We start from the raw sequence: 14,782 nt of genomic DNA on the forward strand, positions 1-14,782 counted from the left end.
GTCTGGAGCTCAGTTTAATTGCCATTATGTAGGCTGTGTGTGCCAGGCAGTTACTGTCTGAAGAATAATATTCTCTGCATGTGCTGTGTCTTCAGCCAGTTGAAAAATAAAAATAACATGATATGAAAATTACTATTATGGTTTAAAGTAATATGTTCTCAGAAGAATGGGGGGTGTCAGAACAGCAATGTCATGAATTCTGATCATGTTCTAGCCGAGACTGAGTCCAGAAAGTAATGATGCAATGCTGATGGGAGTGGCTAAACTAAGCAGACTGGAGCTTTTGCAGCGGCTCTGTGTGGACACGGCTGTCACGTGGGAGTCACCACCTGCAGGAGTTAAGTCTCAGGGTCTGGCAGGTGTCCAGAGTCCAGCCCTGCTTTCTGGGCTGCCCATTATGCCAATCTTGCCAGACTCACCCTCTGGCAATCTTGCTATGTTTAAGCTCAAATGATCCAGTTTCCCTCAGGAGCCATAAAAATCAGAAATACGTGAGTAGGTAAGAATCTCGAGAGAAAGGACACAGGAGAAAAGCCTGGAAGGGCGCCTCTATGAAGGACCATGGGGGAACATCCGGGCTCCTCACTGTCCTATTAGACACAATGTATCTATCAAAATCTCTGTGGCTAAGTTCAGTAGACAGCAACAGACACAGACTCACTATGTATCTGCTACAGCTGTCGGGGGCACAGAAGCAAAACACGCTACTTCTCTCTTCTGTGCCAGTAGTTGCTAACTGCCACCAGGACCAACGAAGGTGCCCTTTCCGGGGAAATGCGTGCATCAAACAAGCGAGGACAACAGCACTGATCTGCAGGACTGTCAGGAGGGTGACAAGGTGCTACATGCCGTGCAGGCTGTCTAGCACTCAGTGGGACTGCAGAAAGGCACTAATACAAGATCCTGGTCATGAGAATACTGAGACAGAGTGAGATATAGATCTTAACATATGAACAAGAGAAGTGCAAAATAGAGGAGTCACAGCACAGAGCAGCTCCTGAAGTCAAACCCCTCGCAACTGTTAGCCTTCTCATTGTCAAACAGACAAACAAGCAAGCAGTGCACACTAAGGAAATACTTAAACATATGAGAGCTACTGTTATATGGAGAAGGGACCAGAGCAGGGCTCAAAGAGGAAGAGTCAAGAGAAGGCTTTTGCACAGACCAGGAGCATACATGCTATGGTCTGAGCGAGGTCTGTCTGCCATCAACACAGCTCTGTACTTAGGATTCTTATTCAGAAACAGAACAATCCTCCCAAAGTAAGGTGTTCCCTTTTGTTCTACATCAGAAACTTAAGGCTTACAGACAGCAGCTATTTCACAAGATGACTTTATTGATGCAGCCAGTTCTCATTAGTCACAAATTCATTAAACTCAAGATATCGTGTCTTGCTTATTATATAAAAAAATCAACAACACAGTGCAGATGGGATTTGGTTGATATGGGTCTCAGAATGAAGCGTGTCATTCCAGCCAGCCAGCCTTCCTTCTTCCCTTTCGTTGTCTCTTTGTCAAGAATCCAAGAACTATTAGAGCAGTACACACACACACACACACACACACACACCCTCACAGTCCCTTCTATTAAAAACAATATAAAGAAAAATATAGCTACAAATGAAAATAACTAGTCTATGAGGAATATTCCAGATCTCTGAGCATCAAACAAAGAAACTTACTCCATACAGCGTTTGCTCCAGCAGTACATGTATTAAAATTGGGACAGTATGGAGATTAGCATGGCCGCTGCACAAGGATGACATGCAAATTCAGGAAGCATTCCATTTTTTTTTTCTGTACAAGTTACATTTGGTTTTAATTTTTACTAATTACTGTATGTAACTAAAAGAGAAAAAGAAAGAGAGAGGAAGGAAGGAAGGAAGGAAGGAAGGAAGGAAGGAAGGAAGGAAGGAAGGAAACCAAGGAACTTTAATACAGACCTGGAGAAGAGAAGCAGGGAAGGCATTCTACAGAAAAGACAGACAAAAACTTCAAGTCTATAAGAGAAGGCCTGGGCAAGGCACAGTGAGGCGAGGGTAAGGGAGGAGGGGGCATAAAGAAGCACTGCTGGGGGACGGCAGCTGCAAAGGCCCTGTGGTCTCCTGATGGAAGAAGTCCTGCCAGGCTGGGTGTGAAAGCCAGGTGAGGACCTATACCAGATGAGGCAAATTCGCTGCACTACACGTGGCAACTGTGTTGAGGCTTTATCCTGTGGGCAATGGACAGCTAGATTCTGAGTCAAGGAGCCTCTGGTAGGCTAGTACTCCGAGAAGAACTTCAGAGGACATGGGAAGGCCAGACAGTTGACACCATGGAGGAGGGGGGGTGTCTTGCCTTTCATTGGAAGCAATGGTGACAAGAGGGCAGACTTGTCATTTTGAATACAGGATCAATATGAAAGTTATTCCTATAACATAAAGCATCTCTGATCATGTATGTTTTATTGTGTCTCCATGGCTCACAGAGGTTTCACCGAGAGCACTTCCTATTCTTTATAACAGGCATCTGCCGAACACTAACTCATCAAAGCAGCACCAGAGAAAGTCTGAAGATGCTCCCAGAGTGACTGATTCGAGTCGGAAGGAAATGGGGTCTCAAGCTTTTCTAACTATCGCTGCTACAAAGGCCATCACTATAGCTAAGCAGCAGCCATCTTGTCAGAGCTGTGGTTAGGGGCAGGCATTCGGCCCCTCTGCCCTGTGGGACCCTCTGCAGGGATTGCATTTCTGAATGAAAATCTCAATTCATATTTGCTGTTTTACAGACTCATTTCTGGAGGACACCATTGCGAACATTCTAACACTTCTGCAGTTTTACATCTCACTTGAGTCCCTCACTTTTACACTCTTCTTTATTACCATTTTAGTTGATTTCATCACAGCTTCATGGAAAACAACTTCACTGAAGACCATTTCCTGTCATTATGGGGGCAGAATTGCAGTCATGGCCCGCTTGAGCACTAGGTAGTTTTTATGATAATTTTACCACAGGTAATGTTGTGATTTTTAAGTACATTCTCTCTTGTAGCACTGTGCCGATTCCTGTCCTTAGAAAGATAAGTATCTAATGCAGCTATAAAAGAAACATACCCATCTTCACAATATTAATGAGCCAATAAATTCAAAAAGATTGCAGTGTGTCCCTGCCTGGCTCACCTACCAGGCTCCCATTTCCCTGCCACTGCTTCACTTTACACAAACCAGTGACCCACCCTCACCCTCTGGTGCAGGAGTATGCAGGAGCAAGGGCCCACCGGGGTGGAGACCCCTCCCAAAGCATTTACTGCAGCAGGCAATGTGCTTCCACAGCTGCCAAATCCTAAGGTTTCCCGTGGCTCACCAAAGCACGGCCTGCCGCCTATGTTAGTAAGCGTGTGATCTGCGGTGCCCGAAGGCCCCGGGAAGGCTTCTCGCCAAGCCTCCCTCCCATTTACAGCCCCTAACATGAGACGGTGCTGCACACACTGAACTGCACCGACTGCACACACGCAGTTCAATGTGCTCTGGGGTATGGAGCCGCCTGTGAGATTAGCACCATCAAGCTGGTAAAGCTCCACGATGGCCCCGCACACGGGTATTCCTCACCTCGCCTCGCACGGTCAAGACTGCTCCCCCCCCCACACACACACAGGCACACTCTAGCTGCTCTCCTGCATTTCACGGCTTCCAACCAGGCTCTCCAGGACTCGGTTCACCTGCAGGTCGTCAGGTGAGGCACCACACTGCAGGCCAGCATTGCCCCTCAGCCACCAAGAGGACATTCTAACTGAGCAGGGTACAGAGTTAAGACTTCTGAGAAACTGGCCCTCTTCACCATCCAGCCGTGTCTCTCCTTCGAAGAAGGTGACATGGAAATAGTTTCACTAAGGGCTGGGAAGATGATGTGGATGTTAAAGAGCCCGAGACACAAACATGCAGAGCTCAGCACAATCTCCAGCATCTATAAAAAAGCCACGTGTGGTGACGTGCTGGGGGCAGAAAGAGATGTATCCCTAGAGCTCACTGGGTAGCCAACCAGGCCAAATTGATGAACTCAAGGTTCAGTGAGAAATCATGTCTCAAAAATAAGGTGAGGAGGCAATCACAGAAATCCACATTGCCATAGCACCGCGACATTTACAGCTATATAGCACCACCCTAATACAACACACACAGGCACATTCACCTCTGCCCACCTAAATAAGAAGTTTCTCACAGTCACTGAAAACATGTCAAAAAAGAAAAACAGTTTTCGAAAGTACCCAGAAGTCCAACATCTAGAACCGTGTCCATATTTTCAGGCTCTTCAGTTTGGCCTTCTTCATGAACTACCATAGCTTGAACTTGCACGCCCCAGAATTCATGCTGGAGCCCTCACAGGGCCTTTAAAGACAGAACTAAGGCAAAATGATGGACCTTACCACATATGACCAGTGTCCCTATAAGAAAGGAAGAGACACTACAGAAGTCACCAGACGAAAGGTCAAGAAAGAACATGGGGAAAGTTGGCCAACTCCATGGCAAGAAAAGGGTCATCCACAAAAAATGAGTTTGCCTGATCTCTGATCTGAGCTTCCGGCCTGCAGAACTGTGAGCAACTGTGGTTCCATCCTGCAGGATACCCTCCCACTCTATGGTATTTTTATAGTTGTCTTAACAAAAGAGCAGATAACACGTTATCTACCTTTAATTTAAAAATGTCAGCATTATTCTTGCTGTAAAGGATGACTCTTCCTTCCATTTTACATTATACTGTGGGCATATTTCTGCACTGTAAGTGACTGCACAGAAACCCTGACATGTGAGTGTTTTATAAGCCATTCCACAGTGTCCCTTACAGTGGGGCAGTGTGCAGCCCTTCCCCTTACTGGGTTATAATAAATCACATGCACTGCAAATCTTTACAGAGGAAATGTTTCTGAGTATTTCCTTGGGATAAATTACTAGAAGTAGAAATAATAAGTTGGGGTTGTACAGACTAATTTTATGTCAGTTTGACTCAGGCTTGGGGAAAGGGCCTCTTAACTGAGAAAATGCCTCCCTAAGATTGGTCCTGCAGGCAAGTCTGTAGTAGACTTTCTTTATTAGTGATGGATGGGGAGGGCCCCGCCCATGGTGGGTGGGGCCATCCCTGGGCTTGTGGTCCTGGGTTCTATAAGACAGCAGGCTGAGCCAGCCATGAGAGAGCAAGTCAGGAAGCAGCAGTTCTCCCTGGCTTCTGCTTCAGTTTCTGCCTCCTGGTTCCTGTCCTGCTTTGGCTCTCATTCTGACTGTCTTCAATGATGGCCTGTGACAGAGAACTATGAGCCAAAATAAACCCATTCCTCCCCAGGTTCCTTCTGGTCACAGTGTTTCATCACAGTTAGAAACCCAATCTAAGGTAGAAATTGGTTACTATGTCATAGAGTACCACACTGTTTCAGGGGAGGAAAATCCGTTGAGTGCTCCGAGCTTACAGAGCTTTTGTGGGAACCTGGAAGGTACTGCTGAGAGCAGTGTGCATGGTGAAGAGAGTATACTTCACTGGTGGGGGAAGTCTGAGAGTCCTTAAAGACTTTATCAGGGCCATTTGGGATTCTGATTTAAGAATCCATGGTCTGGTCAGCTGGAGCTGAAGAACTGGCTGTGATTAAGAAACTAGAACCATTAAGGTAAAACCTTCATTTTACTAGGCCAATTGATTATGGTTGGCCAGCACTGAGATATTAGCAGTGATAAAGAAGAGACCAGTATTATTAAGGATGGAGTATCTGAGAGTATTGTTCCTCAGGGTTAGCACATAGAAACTGTGGTCCAGAGAACGCTGAGGCCACATCTCATTTGATGGCCAAACTTGGTAATGTGTAAGAGTTACCCCGATGGTCTGATTTTTGAAGGTGTGAAGGGGTCGTAGAGAGTGGCTGAGGCTCAGGACTTTGAGGGGTTTGGAAGAAGTCTTTGGTGAAGGTGTAGTAGACAACCCAGGATTGAAGGGTCATGGAGAGAAGCTGAGGCTTGGCACCATGTAGCAGGGTCAGAGTCCCTCAGAGAGCCAAGGAGGGGCTACTAATAAAGTACAGCCCAGATGCAGCAGAAAATCCCAACATTTTGGAGACATCAGTTACCTTTGTAAAACTATCAAGGAAAGCGGCAGCTAGAGTGAAGCCTGCCCAAGCCTAGCAGTCAAGCTGTATGTATCAAAGGTGTCAGAGCTGGAGAAATGGAGTGTTTCAAGGCCTTTCAGGGGCCCTGAGGATCGTGAGGGCCTCCCAGATATCAAGCACTGAACCTTTTATACTGTCGAAATTTGGTTTTGCTTTGATTTGAACTTTGCTCTGGTTCTTCCTTCTAGGAATAAAAAAGCATTTAACTTTGATTTTAAAGGATCTCACAGTTAAGAAATTTTGGAATTTTAGAGAAAATTTGAATATTTTAAAGATACTCAACTTTTTTTTTATAAAATGTTTTAATTTTTAAAGACTGAAGCTTTTAAAAGTTGAAATATTTTATATTGCAATATTAATATAGTATCTTGGGGATAACAAGAAAGGAGAGGTTATGGCTTAGTACATGATGTATTTGTGTGTGACAAGGGGCCAATTGTGCTGGCTAGTTTTCACATCAAATTGACAAAAGACAGCATCATTTTGAAAAAGGGATCTTAGTTGAGAAAATACATCTATCGGATTGGCCTGCAGGCAAGTCTGTAGGGCATTTTCTCGATTAATGATTAATGTGGGAGGACCCAGCTCACTATGGGCAGTGTCATCCCTGGACAGGTGATCATGGATAGAATGAAAAGGCAAGCTGCCTGGGCAGCACAGGAAAACTGGCCCTAGTGGAGAAGGCATGGGTGAGCCAGCCCTGACGGTGAGTATGAGGGAGAGCTGGCTCTGCCACTCGTCTGCTTTGAGGTGGTATGGGCATGGAGGTGATGCCCTCCTCCCCTTGCCACCTGCAGCAGTCAGAGGAGCTAGCCCCAAAATCATGAGAACTGGAGAGCTAGCTCTGCCCTCACTGGAGGAAGAGCAGGCCTTGCACCTCCCCTGAGCAGCACAGTAGAGCTGGCCCCGGTGGAAGGGGTACTGTGAGCCAGCACCCTGCGCTGAGTGCAGGAGAGCTGTCCCAGCCCCTCATGCCGGCTGCAGCACTTGAGAGTGGGCACTGCACCTTGACTGGACAGCACAGCGGTACTGGCTCTGTAGGTGTGGGTACGGGTAAGCGGACCCCAGAGGCATGGGCGCAGAAGAGCTGACCCTGTCTCCTGTGGAGGGCAATATGGGGTAGGTTTGGTGGAGCGGTGCTGGAGAGCTCACCCTGGTAGTATGGATAAGACAGCCAGAGAGCTGACTAGCTCGGTAGTACTCAAGCCCAGATCCAGGGCTTTTGAGTTGGCCTACCCCCAAAATCTATATCATCTATAAACTGTTGGGGTATAAGAAAGGTTGGTCCTGCTGATCCAATACTGCAGGATATCCATAACAAAGGGCAACGCCAGGATAACTGGGAGAAGTCCCAGTGAGGATCCAATATTGATGGTACCTGACCAATGACTCATTGCAATGAACATTTGCAACTGACGATGTGTGGACACAGGGGTATATTGTGGGACACACTGTGACACACTACAGCTTCCACAATAAGGTGTTTTCTATATTATTTTCATTTGTGTGGTTTTTATTGGTGGAGGGAGGTTGCAAGAGCAGGGGGTAGACACAAGGGAGTGGGGAGTTGAGTAGGACTGAGGTACACGATGTAAAAACTCACAAAGAATCAATAAAAGGAAAGAAAGAAAGAGAGAGGAAAGAAAGAAAGAAAGAAAGAAAGAAAGAAAGAAAGAAAGAAAGAAAGAAAGAAAGAAAGAGAGAGAGAAAAGAAAGAAAGAAAAGAAAGAAAGGAAAGAAAGAAAGAGAAAGAAAGAAAGAAAGAAAGAAAGAAAGAAAGAAAGAAAGAAAGAAAGAAAGAAGGCGAGGGGAGAGGGGGAGAGAGAGCTGAGAAAACCATAGGAGCATTCCATTAGGCTGCGTCTTCAGGACCTCTGTGTCAGTTCCTGCCTCTAGGTTCCTGTCTTGAGTTCTTGCACTGACTTTTCTCACTGTTGGAGTGTGACCTGAACCCTTTCCTAAGTGGTTTTTGATCATGGTGTTTGTAGAGCAATGGAAACCCTAAAACAAGGGTACATTTAAGACTCATCATGGACACTGGCACATGGTCTTCAGGAAAATCTGTGGCACACGTTCCCTAGGACAGCACTGCTCCTTTCTCAGCATCCTCAGTGTTTCATTGAAAACATCTCTGCCAACAAGATCTTAGAGTCAAACTTGACAAGCTGAATTTCAAGTTCACTAGAAAAAAACATTTCAAAGAACAGCCTAAAATTTTTGGAGGGATGGGTAACCACGAGTGTAGATGCCCAAGATGACATAAAAATAGCTCATAAAATAGAAAAGCTACAACAGACATATAAAGCTGTTATATGCTTTTCTTTCAATGAAAAAAAAAAAACCCACTGAATTTCTAGAGAATTTTAAGATAACTAGTCATAGATTTTAGAATTAAAGGTTAAATCTTTACCCAAAACCAAACAGAAATGAAATTTTAAATGGAGTAAGATGGAAATAACAAATGCACACACACCTCAAGAACGGCAACACTATAACTGGTCTCTAACCATCTCTGTAGCATGGCCTGTGTCTTATGTCGTAGGTGGGATGGGGACGGCTGTGTGTTCCTAAGTGAATTACAAAATCCAGTCATAAGAAAACAAATGACTGACAGATACAACTGGCACAAAATCTAAAAGTTCTGCACAACAAAGACAGCATAAAGTTAAGAACTACCTCAAAGTCTAGAAGATGTTTGCAATATTGAAAGACACAGAATAAACGTCCATGATGTACAAATTACTAGACAAGCTAAGTAGTCAGAGGGAAAAGTAGGCAAAAAATATGAGAAGAGGAAATTCATTTAAAAAGAGAGATGGGGACGGAGAGATGGCTCAGTGGTTAAGTGCTGTTACTGCAGAGGACATGAGTTTGGTTCATCTGACCCATATCTAACAGCTCACTGCTACCTGTAACTTAAGTTCCAGGGAATCTGATGCCCTCTTCTGATATCCATGGGTAGTGCATACTCAAGTATACAAACACACATCCACACACAAACATTTACATATAATTACTAAAAATTAAAATACTTAAAGGGAGGCAGAAATATTTTACTGAATGTACTCCTACACTGCTTGTACTTTTTTTTCACTGCTTGTATTTTTAAACTGTAAATTAATAACTTATATGAATTTAAGTGACACCAAGTAGTGCCTCTTAAACAGTAAAAAGTTACTATTTCTTTTACTTCAAATATTTAAATTTTTTGTAATGAACAAATCTGAAATTCCTCTTTGCAATTTGAAGTTTATAATAATTAAGTACATTCACCACAATGGGCATCAGAAAAACTCTGCTCTTTCCACCCAAGACTTTCCACCCTTTGGCAATCCCTTCCCCACTCTCCCACCAGCCTCCGTAGCCACCATTCTACTCACTCCCTGCTGTATTCCCAGGTGAGCCATGCAGTGTCTGCCCTTTCTGTGCCTGCTGTGCTCTGCCCAACATGATCTCCAGTTCCACCGAGGTTATCACATGACACGATCCATGACCCTTAAAATCTGAGTGTAATCTCTCACATGTGTGTGTTCCATCTTCACAGGAGCTGCGGGCCTCTCTTCAACTGACTTGACATCTCTTCAGCAAATGCTCAGAAGTGAGAGCATATCAGATGGTAACTTAGCTTTGACAGAGCTCCCCTGGTTTTCATCAGTGCTTATTCCCAGCGGTAACGGCGAGCTGCGAGCGGCGCCTTTTCTCTACACCCTATCAATACTTACTCTTCTCATCTTTGATAACAGCTATCCTGACAGGGAGAGACCTCTCATTCTCTTTGAATCTGCATTTCCCTAATGAGTAGGGATTGAAGCACCTTTTTCTGTTGGCCATTTGTATTACTTTTTCTGTGACCATCCATCTGGGTCCCTGGCATACATTTTAACTGCTTGGATTTTCTTTTTCCTGTCTTTTGAGTTGCTTGAGTTCCCTCTCACACATTTTAGGCAAAATCTCTAATTGGTGTGCAGCTTCTAAATACTCTCGTCCCATCTGAAGATCATCTCCATATATTGGTAATTGTTTACTTTGACGGGTAGAGCTTTTCAGTTCCATTTATTTCCTTTTGCTTTTCTTGTATTTCACTTTTGGGGTTAAGAAAAAAAAACCCCACCAACAATGATGTCCAAATTGATGTGCAGTTTCTCTTTCCATGTGCTGCTACCTGAGATGTCTTCTCTGTTTTCCAGTCTCTGATCTTATGCTTAGGTCCTTAACTCATCTCAAGCTGAGTTTTGTGTGTGGATGTGATAAGGGTTTACGTTCTTTCTTATGCATGTGGATAGCCAGTCTTCCCAAGCCCGTTTGCCGAGGAGACTCTTCTTTTCACATTCCACACACCGTACAAAGACAAGGGCATCCAGAGAGTGCTCCTGACCCCTGACATTGTTATCAGGCCTTCCTTACACGCTAGTCCCTTCCTCACCCACATGCCCATGTTAAAAACAATGGCAGAAAGAAAAGGAAAAAGAGCAGTCTGGCGCTCCCTTAAAGGTGCTGGTAGACTGAGCCTGTGGCAATCAATGAAACAACAGCACTTCTTTCCCTACTGCATATGCTTGGCACAGAGGTAAAAAACCTCTGCACGTGTGCAGGCTCCTCTCCGGGTTCTTTACTCTCTACTAGAGGATGTTTTCTTTCCTCCCTCCCCCTCTGCTCATGCAGCTGCTTCCTACTCGCCTGCACTCTGCTGCATCAACAGCACAGCATGCATCCCTTAGGATGAGGTGCTAACTTTAACGCACAATGGTAATAGTCCTCCTCCTCCTCCTCTAACTTCACATAAAACCTTTCCTGTTAGCGTAGTGGACCATGAGCTTTCGGCACCCCCAGAGCCAGGACTGTCACTGGGTAGCACCTACAATCTATGGCACTTTCCCCTGCTTTGCTGTAACCCACCTACCTCATGTTCTCACCAGATGTAGCAAATGCTTTGATTTATGGCCTTTTTACCTTCTGTGGCAGAGAAACACTTCCACACAGAAACACGTTACTAGGGTACAAAGTGACACCTTGGGAACAGTTCTGCCCGAGAAGTGAGTGTCATGATGAGCACTGGCTATTCCCCTGAGCTTTTATCTTCCTTCTACTCCCTAAGGTCTAGCCTGGTCCACGTCCTGCACCAGGGGCTCTACCACACCATCCTCTCAGCGTAGCCTTGGGCTCCTGTTCTGTTCAGTGTTTCTATTCCACCTGCTGACACCTCCCAATACACAACTCCTCCCACTGTGCTGTACTCTGTTTAAGTCATTCTCCTCTATTAGCACACATGATCCTCCCAGGAGAAACTGCACCTGTGTCTTCCTTCTCTCCCCAGCGCCTACGGCACAGTTGGCAGACTCTTAATAAATGTCTGCTTAATGCCAAGTAGTTTACAGTAGCTCAATCAATTCAGTTTCACTGACAGAACTAGCCTTCATATCTAGTTTGAGGAACTGGCCTGAGAAGGAACAGACCCCTGGTACAGCATAGTGGAAACTCACTGGCACCATCCTAGGAATCTATCTGCATTAAAGCCCTCAGGGCTCTTTGCCAAGCCTGATGGCAGCTCCTAGTCACACTCTCATCTTCAAATGCTGATGAACTTCCCAAAGCCCAAATCTGTGTTTCTGCGGCAAAGGACACATTTTTTCTAAACAATGTTATGAAGCATACAAGTTATGATACATCATAATTTAATGGGTGCAAACACCCTTTGTAGCCTGATTTCTAATTGTTTGCTTTTCCTGAAATTTTACAGCATTTCTAACATGCTGTTACAATCCCAAAGTACCTATGAGTGAAAGTCACAATCATAGCCCACCTACCTCTATTTATTGCATTCAGCTCCTTGGAGTGAAATATGTGTTGCCTATTTTTGTTGCTAGATAAATTAGCATGCTTATTATGCTCCATACATATTTTCAGTTCAAGATCTAACTCAAAACACCATTCTTCACAAAGAACGATTTTACCAGCAAAGAGAGTATGTTGAGGGCCCCTCATATCACAATGAAACCCTTAACCTTTCCCACAGTCTGTCTGTTGCTCTCCAAGCTGTGAATTTCTACCCCTGTCATAGTGGCAACTTTGAGTCAGATGGTAGTCTTCTTGTAGAAGCTTTGCAGCTCTCAAACTCCCTTTACAAGCCTGGCTTCCGGTTCTGCCAACAGAAGAAACTGGTGATAGACTGAAAGCTGGGAGGAAGAGGTTTGGTTCTCTCCCTAATGCTGAAAGCAGCAAACAGCAGCAGGGAGGCACGAGTGCCCCACAGCTACAACAGCAGGCCTATGCTTTCGGCTTGGGCAACTGCTAACTAAGAACCACAACAGAAAGCTACTGGCCCTGGGCAGGCAGACACAGACGTTCATACTGGTCTAAGGCTGATGAGATCTCCCTCCTTTAAAAGGCTTTAAAAAGCCTGAATTTCAAACCCGGCTCCATGCTCCAGTTAGCATCTCTCATGGAGCATGATGAGTATGAAGGATGAGGAAGGAGGGGACGAATGGAAGTGCAGAAGACCTCAATAAGGGACAGCAGATTCCTGGAACGCTGAATACTGCCCTCACACCACCTAGTGTTCACTGCTCCCCTAGGTCTTCTGAAAACTGGTCTATTCATCTAGAAGACTCTAAGAGAAAGCTATTTAGAAAATAAAGAAGAAATGCAAATGGCCCTTAAGCATATAAAAGGAAGCTCAATTTCTCTCCTAAGAGAACTACAGTCAAACGGCAGTGAGGTCTATCTCTTACCTAAACTAGTGAAACCCCACAAGCATGACAGCGGGCTCCACTGGCACAGCAGCGGGAGAGCGGGTCGCTGTAAAATGCCAGCGAAAGTCTGCACAGAGTATCTTCTCTGTAAAGATGAGCTTGAATGTATTTTAAAACTCCATGCATATTCCCTCTTGGACTGTGAAAGCCCTCTTGTAGGAATCTGTCCCAAAAGTATATTAGGCAAAAAAAAAAAAATCACGTACAAGGCAATCCAAACCATTTGTAGTAGCAAGACTGAAAACAATACAAAGGGATCATCCACGGAGAACTCACTAAAGAACTTGGTTCATCTACACAGCATACTATGACACCATAAAAACAAATAAACAGCATGTTTCTACATCTTAGCTCTAGCATAAGTACTATTACCTGAACTTCCGAGAAAAAAGGCTACACACATACTAAAGATTCTATGAGGCTGACTGGGTGTTCAGAACTACCTAATTACCGAACGTTAAAATGTAGATCCAGAGCAAAATTTACCTTGGGCGGTCTTTGTTTCTTCCAGGGTCTTTCATTGCCTGTGTCTGTGTCTAGCCTAACACCCTGTCAACTATCAGGTGAAACCTTTGGAATGTGGCACTCAGGGGCTCTCAGCAATATCAAAGTGAAGTGTGCTACCATACTTCAAATCTACAACAGAGCTCTCCTGGCCTTGCTGCGACCCACCTCCACTGCCCGGCGCACCTGTCAAACACTTTACAGCTGTCTGTTGTTCCCTGGCTCTAAGGAGTTCATGTAGACACGTCTCTGTTGGAACACCTCACTAGGCGCAGTCACTCACACCAGGCTCAGAACAAACAGTCTTGATCTATCTGAGCTGAGACCTGTCTTGTGTTGCGCTTCAAAGTCAAACATGGAACCAAGCATGATCCGCTCTCACTCCAGATGTCACCTTGCCCTTCGTCCCACTGTTTGTACTGTCTTCTGCAGCGGGTTCTATAAGTTATTTCTGGGGCTCAGATCCCTTGGTTCAGACCACGGTCTGCTGGGTTGAGTCTGAGCTGCTTGTTGGCTTTTCCCTCATTGTGTCCAGAATGTTTGGTCAAAACATTCGGTCACTAGCATTCAGCCCTTTGCTGCCTTCTCCAATGTCTAGTTCCGTGGCTTCTTATGCAACCTGGCTTCTTTCACTTTTGAAATTCTAGGGCTGCCTGAACATATAGACTCCAATAGGGTGAAGAAGTCAGGGGAGACTCCTCAGGAGATATGATGGCTTCCCTGAATCATAGCCCATTGCTTTCAACTCCAAAGTGTGCTACGTTGTACAGGCTTTCCATGAAAGGATACCCTCACAAGAAGGGTAATCCATCTGCTGTGTAAACCTCTCACATCTCTGTTAACATACAGGACAAACTTGAGACACGGTAAGAGGGGCTGACCTTGAGTTAAGTATTCCCATTAGTGCAGCAAAAATTTGATTCAAAACACATACCTACCAGCTATTATAGAAGGTTGCAATTTTTTGGGGGGAAAAAAAAGACACTAAAATGGGAAATTGAAACTCAAGGAAGGAGAAAGTATTTGGTAGTCAAGCTAGTCTTATGTTTGACAGTTCTGGAAATCTAACCTACAAGCAGTTTTTAATGGTGAACAATTGTTATCTATGAAAAAAAAAGAAGAACAGTAAACTAAAAGTCCTAGGCAATAGAACTAAAGAGTATGAATTTCAGGATTTTCTGGGATTTGCTAATGAGTTTTCCATAACCTTACTCATCAACAAAGCAGGTTTTCTGAATTTCATTAAAAATGCCCATTTTTACGAGCATATCCTGGCTCTACCAATTAGCTCTTAAAAAAATGAAAAAATATTAGGCTAAGTCCATACAACAGGCTTCACTCTTTGACCTGTTCACCTTTCACCGGATCTCTTACACCTCAAAGGCAGAGAGATGAAACTGCCTCCT

General features: G+C 44.6%; 1 protein-coding gene and 1 non-coding gene across 3 annotated transcripts in view; one reads left to right on the forward strand and one right to left on the reverse strand.

Annotated features, from left to right (window-relative positions):
* The window catches only part of Btbd9 (BTB domain containing 9), a 346,626-nt gene that overhangs the window by 97,226 nt on the left and 234,618 nt on the right, over positions 1-14,782 (reverse strand). The window lies entirely within an intron of this gene.
* On the forward strand, positions 1,692-1,793 carry LOC132648434 (U6 spliceosomal RNA). The gene has a single exon (XR_009586836.1). It is a non-coding gene; the product is annotated as a U6 spliceosomal RNA (small nuclear RNA).

The sequence above is a fragment of the Meriones unguiculatus genome, chromosome 16, assembly GCF_030254825.1.
Source record: "Meriones unguiculatus strain TT.TT164.6M chromosome 16, Bangor_MerUng_6.1, whole genome shotgun sequence".
Lineage (NCBI taxonomy): Eukaryota > Metazoa > Chordata > Mammalia > Rodentia > Muridae > Meriones > Meriones unguiculatus.